Raw genomic sequence first — 9,541 nt, forward strand, 5'->3', positions numbered from 1 at the left:
TCATAATTGTACAAGATATGTCGTCATTAGAGAAAATTAAGGCACTGACCGGTAAAAAAGCTGAGCAAACAGGTCATAACCAGTAGATACCAATGGAGAACCACAGGACAGGGAATAACCTGCGGATTAGTGGGGATATCATTGTTGGGACCCCCACTGATATTGAAAACGGGACTCCCATGACCTGCTCTTTGTCACTACTTCTCCTCCCGCAGTTAATACTATTAACCGGTGATCGCTCAACATTTGATCACCTTGCGCTGTAAAGAACACAACGATTATCGCTCAAAAATCTTTGTCTCTAAACCAGGCTTAAAGGGGTTGTCTCGCGAAAGCAAGTGGGGGTATACACTTCTGTATGGCCATATTAATGCACTTTGTAATATACATCGTGCATTAAATATGAGCCATACAGAAGTTATTCACTTACCTGTTCCGTTGCTGGCGTCCCCGTCTCCATGGCTCCGTCTAATTTCGGGGTCTTCTTGCTTTTTTAGACACGCTTGCGCAGAAGGGTCTTCTCCTTCTGGTCGGTCCGGGCACGAGCGGCGTTCTGGCTCCGCCCCCTTCTACACGTCATCGCGTAGCTCCGCCCCGTCACGTGTGCCGATTCCAGCCAATCAGGAGGCTGGAATCGGCAATGGACCGCACAGAGCCTACGGTGCACCATGGGAGAAGACCCGCGGTGCATCGTGGGTGAAGATCCCGGCGGCCATCTTGGAGAAGGAAGAAGTAGGAAGAAGGAAGAAGTCGCAGAGCGGGGATTCGGGTAAGTAATATTTTTTTTTTTACTTTAACACATCCCTTGGGTTTGTGCTGCGCCGAACGGGGGGCCTATGCAAAAAAAAAAAAAAACCCGTTTCGGCGCTAGACAACCCCTTTAAAGGAGATGTCCCGCGCCGAAACGGGTTTTTTTTTTTTTCAACCCCCCCCCCGTTCGGCGCGAGACAACCCCGATGCAGGGGTTAAAAAAACCACCCGCACAGCGCTTACCTGAATCCCGGCGGTCCGGCGTCTTCATACTCACCTGCTGAAGATGGCCGCCGGGATCCTCTGTCTTCGTGGACCGCAGCTCTTCTGTGCGGTCCACTGCCGATTCCAGCCTCCTGATTGGCTGGAATCGGCACGTGACGGGGCGGAGCTACACGGAGCCGCTCTCTGGCACGAGCGGCTCCATAGAAGACTGCTGAAGACCCGGACTGCGCAAGCACGGCTAATTTGGCCATCGGAGGCCAAAAATTAGTCGGCACCATGGAGACGAGGACGCTAGCAACGGAGCAGGTAAGTAAAAAACTTTTTATAACTTCTGTATGGCTCATAATTAATGCACAATGTATATTACAAAGTGCATTATTATGGCCATACAGAAGTGTATAGACCCACTTGCTGCCTCGGGACATCTCCTTTAAGGGTGTGAAAAGATTGGACTTGCCCTATCTTTCTCACACGTAGTTAATACTATGTGCGGAGAACATTAGGCAGGACATATCTTTCTGAAGTTTTTTCCAAACTCTCATGCACTAGCACAGATTTTAAATAGTCCAAGAAAAAAGACCCCGGTTCATGCGTTGCTACTCTCCGGAGCGGTGAGCATAGTTGTGCAGATGCTCATCTAAAAAAGACCTTAGGACCCTTTCACATGAGCGCATTTTTGCCTCAGGATGTGTAGTGGCCCTGAATGAGTGGGGCCCCTCCATCAGGGTGAATGTATTTGTCTCATGCTTAGTGTATTGTCAGTGTCTTTGTGTTGTATGAACATGATGTGTATTGCCTAGCTGCAGCACTGAATGGGTTACTGTCTGGGTTATGTCTGGAAATGTATCTTTTGTATGTCATGTGACCTTGTGATATATATGTAGTTGCAAGTCTGTCTTTCCATCAGACTTCATTTTTGGTCTATCAAGTCAGGAGCCTGTCTGCCCACAGACACCTTCAGTCTGTGTGCAGGGAGAAGGAGACAGAGAAAAAAGTTGGTCGTCTTGCAGGAGTGTGTGCAACATCCCAGCTAGAGAGTGGGCTGAAGTTAGAGTGTACCGCTTGTGAGTAGGAGAGACTTTGCTTAGTCCCTAGAGGAGCACCAGGATGGAAGAGGCCGAGCAGATGCCTTGTGAATGCCCCGGGCCTAATGTACTCAGAACTTTATGTTGATGGATGGGAAGGTCTGAGAGAGAATGAGGAGCCACCATGCAGCGTACCTACTTCCAAATGTGAGTGATGACTGGTGGAGAGCTGGAGAGAGAGAAAGAAGTGTGTTGCCAGGACCAGGACCCACAGATAACAGGACTGCCTACTGTGAATCCTCCCTGTCACACCACTTTGTGTCTTGTACTTCTTCCTGCTGACGTGTATTGCTGAACTGTACAACGTTGTTCTAGTAAGCAAGCTTCACCGACTGTTCACGCTTTGGCTCTGAAAGCTAAATCCCTGTGCATGAGCTGGATTAACCACAGAGGACGGAACATTGGCGTCACGAGTGACAAAAGGACTAAGGTGGACCATCATTGGGTTAACCTATTTAATAGTCTGTCCTTGGCCCCTTGGACGTGTCCCTGGTTACCCTCCAGGTGGGAGATGGTAGCGCCACTGTGACAAGGCCTAAACTCATCCCCGCCATCTCCTAGGCTGGGGCCCGCTCCTCGGACACTGCAGATGCATCGCAAGTTGCTGCAAATTCTGCCCAAAAATCTGAAGGCTACCAGGATTTTATGCAGCATTGAAAATCCATGTGAAATGGGCCTCTGGCTGTATTCGCACAGACGGTTTTCCCGTGCGAGCTCTGTCCTATTTTGTGAAGGACAGAACTCTCACGTGAAAAGAACCCATTGATTTTAATGATGTAACACACATGAGCGATTTTTTTTTCGGACCAATAGTTCGAGATCGAATGGTCGCAGCGACTCCTATTTTTGGATGATTCAAGAATTGCCCGCTATATTCTATATGAGCGTGAAAAAACCCCCAAAGCTCTACGCTCTCGCAGCCATGTGACTTGTATGCAAGAGCAATGCCTTGTTCAAGCATTTTACTATTGAAGCCACATGAAGTCACGTATGTGAAAAATGCGAAACAAAAAACGTACGATAAAATCCGCATAAAAAACGCAAGGAAATCTGATGCATATTGCGCGGTTTAAAGCTAAAACACCTCGGTGATGCATCAGAATCGCAGGAAAAATGGTCAGATTCTCACTGACTGTCATCGCACGAAGCTGTGTAAATACAGCCTTAGCTCGGCTTCACACGCGTGGATGTGCAGCTGCACGCGCCTCACTGCAACGTTTTTGCACTATAAGGCCTCCTTTAGATTAAAATATGCGCAAATATGCTTGGTGCAGTGTAGCGTATTTGCCCATGAATGATGTTTGAAGAGCCACTTGTTTTGCCTGCGGGACATATTTTTTTGCGCACGGGACACAAACACGCACGGATGAATTTGCCTAATGAGATCCAGATGTGTTCTTTTTCCAGCCGAATTCTGCGGTATTTCATGCATCTCCTTGCATATTGCGCGCGCATTTGCTCACCTCCCCATTGACTCCTATGATACAACTTGTTCTCTCTTTTTTTTCTGTGACCGAAATGCGAACGCCAAAATTCGGAAATCTGAATGAAGCCGTTGACATCAATGGGTTCTATTCTCTGCATGCACAAGTACGTCCGTGTGAAGCCAGCTTTAGAGATTTAAGCGCATTTTGCTTGCGCAAATATGCCATGTGTTTGCGTGACCAAAACACCCCTACACCCACGTGTTTTACCAACTCTGACGTGTATTTGTGGCGCAAATGCACCACGTGTTTGATTTTGTACGCATATGCGCCATGAATATGCAGGTTTTCTGCGTATGTCGTGTGCCTTCATGCACACCCGTTGATTTCAATGGGCTCTTGCGATGCACAAATGCACACCAAGATAGGTCACGCCACGTATTTGTTTATGCAATTGCACTTTGCGTGAAAAAATATGGTAATGTGAGCGAACCAATTAAAATCAATCACACAATCACGCTCCTACCCACTAGCGATATTTTTTCTTGCAATGCGAGAGCGATGATTATGAAACCAATGATTTTCAATGGTTTCACACTCATTTGTGATTTTTACTCTTAAGTCTCGCAGTGCTAAGAAAAATCTGCAATATCGCTGTGTTCTCAATGGGGCCAGCGGCAGCAGCACCAGTCCAATTGAAAACATAGGGAGTACATCATGGACTTTTGCCACAGCTGTGACAGCTATGGCAGAGGATTCCTTCATCCCCACAGGGACCGCAGGGGTGAAGAAATTCTCTGCCACAGCTGTGACAGCTGTGGCAGAAGTTCGTGGTGCTATCCCATTTCTTTCAATGGGGTTGGCACTGCTGCAGCCCCATTGAAAGCAGTGGGTTGCAAGCAACCCCTGCAGCGATGATTTTCGGGGAAGGGCTTAAAATATTAGCCCTTCCCTGAAAATCAGCGCTAGCTGTAAAAAAAGGTTAAAAACAAAATTATACTCAGCCATCCCGCTCATCTCTGCCATGCCGGCAGTCTTCTTCTGTCTTCTGGAGACCGGGGATTGAAAAATCCATGTCCCCAGAAAGTGCTGGTGTCATGGCCTAAGCATCAGCCAATCACAGGCAGCACTCAGTCATCGAATGACAGCTGAGCGCTTCCTGTGATTGGTCACAGCGCTTAGCCAATCACAGGCAGCGCTCAGCTGTCATTCAATGGCTGAGCACTGTGACCAATCACAGGCAGCGCTCAGCTGTCATTTAATGGCTGAGCGCTGCCTGTGATTGGCTGAGTGCTCAGCCAATGACACCAGCGCTTTCTGGGGGCGGGTATTCAGATACTGCCTCCTTGCTGATTGGACCAGAGACAGTGCAGCGCAGCATGAAGAGTAAAGGCAAAGAAGTGCAGAACAGGGAAGTACTGGCAGAATGCTAGGCTTGCTACACTCCCCCATCCCTGATTGTGAATTGCAAGCAACAGAACAACAGAAAAATTGGGAAGACATCTGAAAATCAGAATTTACAGACATGAAACAGGGTGCAAACAGCAGCAAACGAGAGGGGAGCCTGGTGTATTTTAGAAAACTTGCTGAAACTCCGGTATACTTTACGGCTAAGACTCCATGTCGCTGATATGCAATAGAGGTGGATCGTCATGCCGTGTCTGTATGGTCTCTCAAGCATCAGTGATTAGCATTGTATAAAATCCATATAGTCAAACTAACACGTTTCACAGTATTATCGCTGTGGAGCCAATGACGGAGATAATCCAGTATGTACATTCCACAGATCAAATCTGATAAATCACCAATAAGCTAATTAACCATGTAAACTATAGACTCTTCCTGCTGTGTTATCAGCGCTGAGTCAGATTATTGCCATATGTATCTGTCAATGACATTTGAGTGGCTGCGATTGTTTTACTTATGTAAATACGGTCTTAGTTAAACACCTTACGCAAATATGTTGTCATAGACTGCTATTATGTCCCTGGGAATTTGTACTCTACACTCCGTGAATTATATCATTATTACTGAAAAATATGTGCATGCTCACGTAGCCAAGGCAGTAGTATGATATCACCAAGCAGACGTGCAGCAGCTATGGTGAGAGCTCATCCGGTGCCCGGCCCCTGCTGCATAGCCTTCCCATTGCTTAGAGCCATTGCTATGCAACAGTAATGCTCCTTGCCTGGTGAAATGGCTTCCTCTTCGCTGGCAGATAGGACCATCCTAATGGAAAGGTCCATCAGATCTTCAGAAACAACTTTTTAAAAAGTCCTTCTATGTAAAGGAGTCATCAGTCCCTTCCACCTCCCCTCCCTATTACTTTGTAGGTATGTGCTTAGAAAGAAAGGGGCAAAAGCATAGCTTCTACTTTGGGTGGCACTGTAAAGAACAATTCACTGGGAAACAAAAAAAATGTACCTGGTGTCTGGAATTTTAGACCTTATTCTGGGTATTTTTGTACCACTGATTCCGAAAATGCCATCCATTCCATTCTAGGAGCCCACATTTTGTGAGATATTCCTGATGTCATTAACTGTTTGTTATTTTTACTTCATTTTACTGCTAGCATTTGCTTACTACCTAAAGCCACCACTAGGAGAATCTTACTATATACTGATTATACGTTGAACTCAATAATAACTCAGTATGAATTAGTTTCCTGAGCTCCCCCTAGTGGTGGCTGCAGTTATTCAACATTTTGCTTCTATGTCTTTGTTAGGGATATGATATGTTGGAAAATCTTCCCCTGCCAATCATGTGGATATATGGCTCCCCTATGGAAGGTGCCTGAGTTTTTGGTCTGTTGGTTCAGGTTAAGGTGCTTAAGGTGATTCCTGACTTTGTTGCATTCTCTGCTCCTGACCTTGGCTCGTTATATTGACTATGCTTGTGTCCACTGCCTGCCCTAATCTCTGGCCTGTTGAGCCATGCCAAACTCATTCTGTGTGTCCTGACCTCTGGCTTATTCCTTGCTTTAAAGTCACCCTACCTGCCCCAACTCTAATTGATCTGACTATACCTCTGTTCACACAAATACGTACCACATCGTGGTCTATAGTAGCGTCAGGTGGCACATTACTGGGACCATATCCATAGTACCAGCCTGGGGACCTTGCAGCGAACCCTAGATCTCGACTGGTGGGGTTAAAGGGTGAAGACCATGGTAACTCAGGTGTCCCTTCTGGATTTGGACCTATGTCAAGACAGTGTGCAGCACAGGAGGCCCACATCTGCTTATCCTGAAAGATGTGTTTCAAAGTATAAACCCCTTCCTCAGACTGCTGGAGGATAGCCAACAGTAGCAAAGAAATGGGTTCAGCCATCAACCTGCTCCAAAGAGAAGTATCTGTAGGTTATCAAGACAAAGGGTCAGAGAGAGCAGAGTCACACATGACTGCAAGATTAGACTGGGGGGGGGGGGGGGGGACACATTGTTTTGCATAGAAGCTATATATACAAAGCAGTAAGATTATCTTTAATTAAAGTGGTTGTCCAATTGCAAATTATTGATGGCCTATCCTTAGGATAGAACATCAATAGTATATCACCGCGGGTCTGCTGCCTAGAACTCCCACTGGTAAGCTGTTCGCTGGTTCAGTATGCTCATGCACTGAGCTGACTTCTGCAGACAGCAGACAGCTCCATTCCCACTTTAGTGGCCGTGTTTGGTATTGCAGGCCAAGTTCCCATTGAATTGAGTTGGTGTAATACCAAGCCTGGCCACTGCAGTAGGAACACAGCTGCGTGCTTCCTGTGGGAATCTGTTCAGTGCATAAGCACACCACCCCAGCAAACAGCTAATTGGCAAGGGTCCTAGGCAGTAGAGTACTACCGATCTATTACTGACCACCTACCAGAAGGATAGGCCATTAATAGTTAACAACTGGATATCCCCTTTAAGACTATTTGCAATGCAAATTCATTTTTTAAACATATGAAAGGAGTAAAAAAAATATGGTCGCAGATCCGTCTAAAAATACCAAAAGAAAAAGCGTTGCATGCATCACTTTTTCTTCCGTCCAGGAGCCGGGCAGCTGGGTGGAAAGCAGGCGGACCCCATTATAGTAAATGAGGCCCCTCTGGCTATTCAGTTCCGTCCTGAGACGGAACTGTTTAGCCATGGGGATTCCCCTTTCCTGCTCCCTGAACGGTGCAGGAAAGCGAAATCCCTGCGGTGGATGTGAAGCCACCCTTGTGTACATTTTTATTACCATGATTGGCCCTAGTGAATCAGTTTTCTTACCATATCATCCAGCCCATTAATAATCATTATTTATTATCCTCAGTTGCGGATACAGCTTGAACGTCCGTGCTACACGTGGAAGGAAAGACTGGCAGTCGTTACAGTAGCAGTTTGCACAATGCATTATTATCACTTCTCATGCAACTTCCTGCAATAAACTTTTGAAACTTGGGATTTCTTCCATTATTGTGGAGACACCTTTGGACTGTGCTTTCTGCCTTCCAAGTGTCTTATCTACTGGTTACCAACACTGTCTCCTGAAATATTGTGATAAGGGGACCATAAAATGATACGTTTATTTTCATATATTGAGAAAGTTGCTTATTTCTTCCGTAAAGTGACGCATTTAATTTGCAAATGACTTTTGAACACAGTGGGACATATTTATTATTGGTGCTGCACCTTTTTTTTTGGGGGGGGGGGGGAGAATCAAAATTAGAAAAATTTACTATTGAGTTGCACAAAATAAAACAGAAGTTCTGCCTCTTGTTGCACTTTTGAAAAGTGTCTATAAAGAGAGCAGAGTTTCAATGGAATAAGGTTTAGTCGCAACATTTGTGGCAATCTCACTCCAGTAGCCAAGTGGCACAGAAAGTCACTCTACATCTCTAGACGCATTCTAAGGCCTCAGTCACACAGGCGCATCGGCACCCGTACACCGGCGCCGATGCGCCCGTTTGACTGACAGTTAGAGGACGATCGTACCTCTCCAGCACTGATCATAGAACACATGACCGGTCACATATTCTTCCTCCCCGCGCTGCAGAGAGACGTCCGTCTTCAGGTACTTCCGTCTGCTGGCTGCAGTAACACGGGCGTCGATGCACCAGTGTGACTGAGGCCTAAAAATGGTGGATCACGCAACATTTCATAAATGTGTTGAATCTTTAAACTGGAGGAACGAAAAAAAGCTGCCAGAAGAGTGGAATCAAAAGTCCCCCTGGTGATAAATTCCCTCCAGTGTTTTTATTCTGTGAATAGGCTTAACATTCTTTGCTGATGAATTTCTTAATATATGTTTATAATGATCAAAGCTCAGTATTCTGATACAAAGCTTCAAATCCCCAACATAGACATAGAAGCAAAATGCTGAATAACTGCAGCCACCAATAGGGGGAGCTCAGGAGACTAATGCATACTAAGCTATCATTGAGTTCAATGTATGATCAGTATGCAGTAAGATTCTCCTAGTGTTGGCTTCAATAGGATAAAGAAACAAACCTCAGCGCTCACACCATAGAATAAATGAAAGTAGAGGAAATGTGCTGAAAAACGTAAGGATGATATCACTTACTTCGTGGAGGCGCCTATAGGGTAGGCGCCTCCTGATCCCAGTAGACGTATCAAGAGTGGCGTTCGCCAATGGTGATGAACGATGGTGTACAAGTTACACGGTTTTAATAGAATAAAATAATATATAATACACAACGCGTTTCGGCCGCACGGCCTTTGTCAAGTGTACATAGTATGAACAAAAAGTAAAACATTTATAATAATAAGAAAATACCTTGTGATATGTGACAGGTGGAAGTTAACAAGCTGCAGCGTCCAAACCGGCATCTGTTGTGTCAGCGTCGGATGACGTAGCTGCACGTTGCTGGAGTAAAGGGGAGGGGATTGGCATTGTCATATTCATACCGGCATCTATTGTGTCGGCATATACTGTCATGACTGCGCATTACGGGGAGAAAAAGGGGAAAGGAAGGGAAGATCGCTGCCCACGCAATAGCATTATGCGATTAGCGAAATGTCATTCTCATACCGACAGCCGTTGTATCGGCATCGGATGGCGTGACCGCCCACTAGTG

This window comes from Eleutherodactylus coqui, chromosome 5 (genome assembly GCF_035609145.1).
Source record: "Eleutherodactylus coqui strain aEleCoq1 chromosome 5, aEleCoq1.hap1, whole genome shotgun sequence".
Lineage (NCBI taxonomy): Eukaryota > Metazoa > Chordata > Amphibia > Anura > Eleutherodactylidae > Eleutherodactylus > Eleutherodactylus coqui.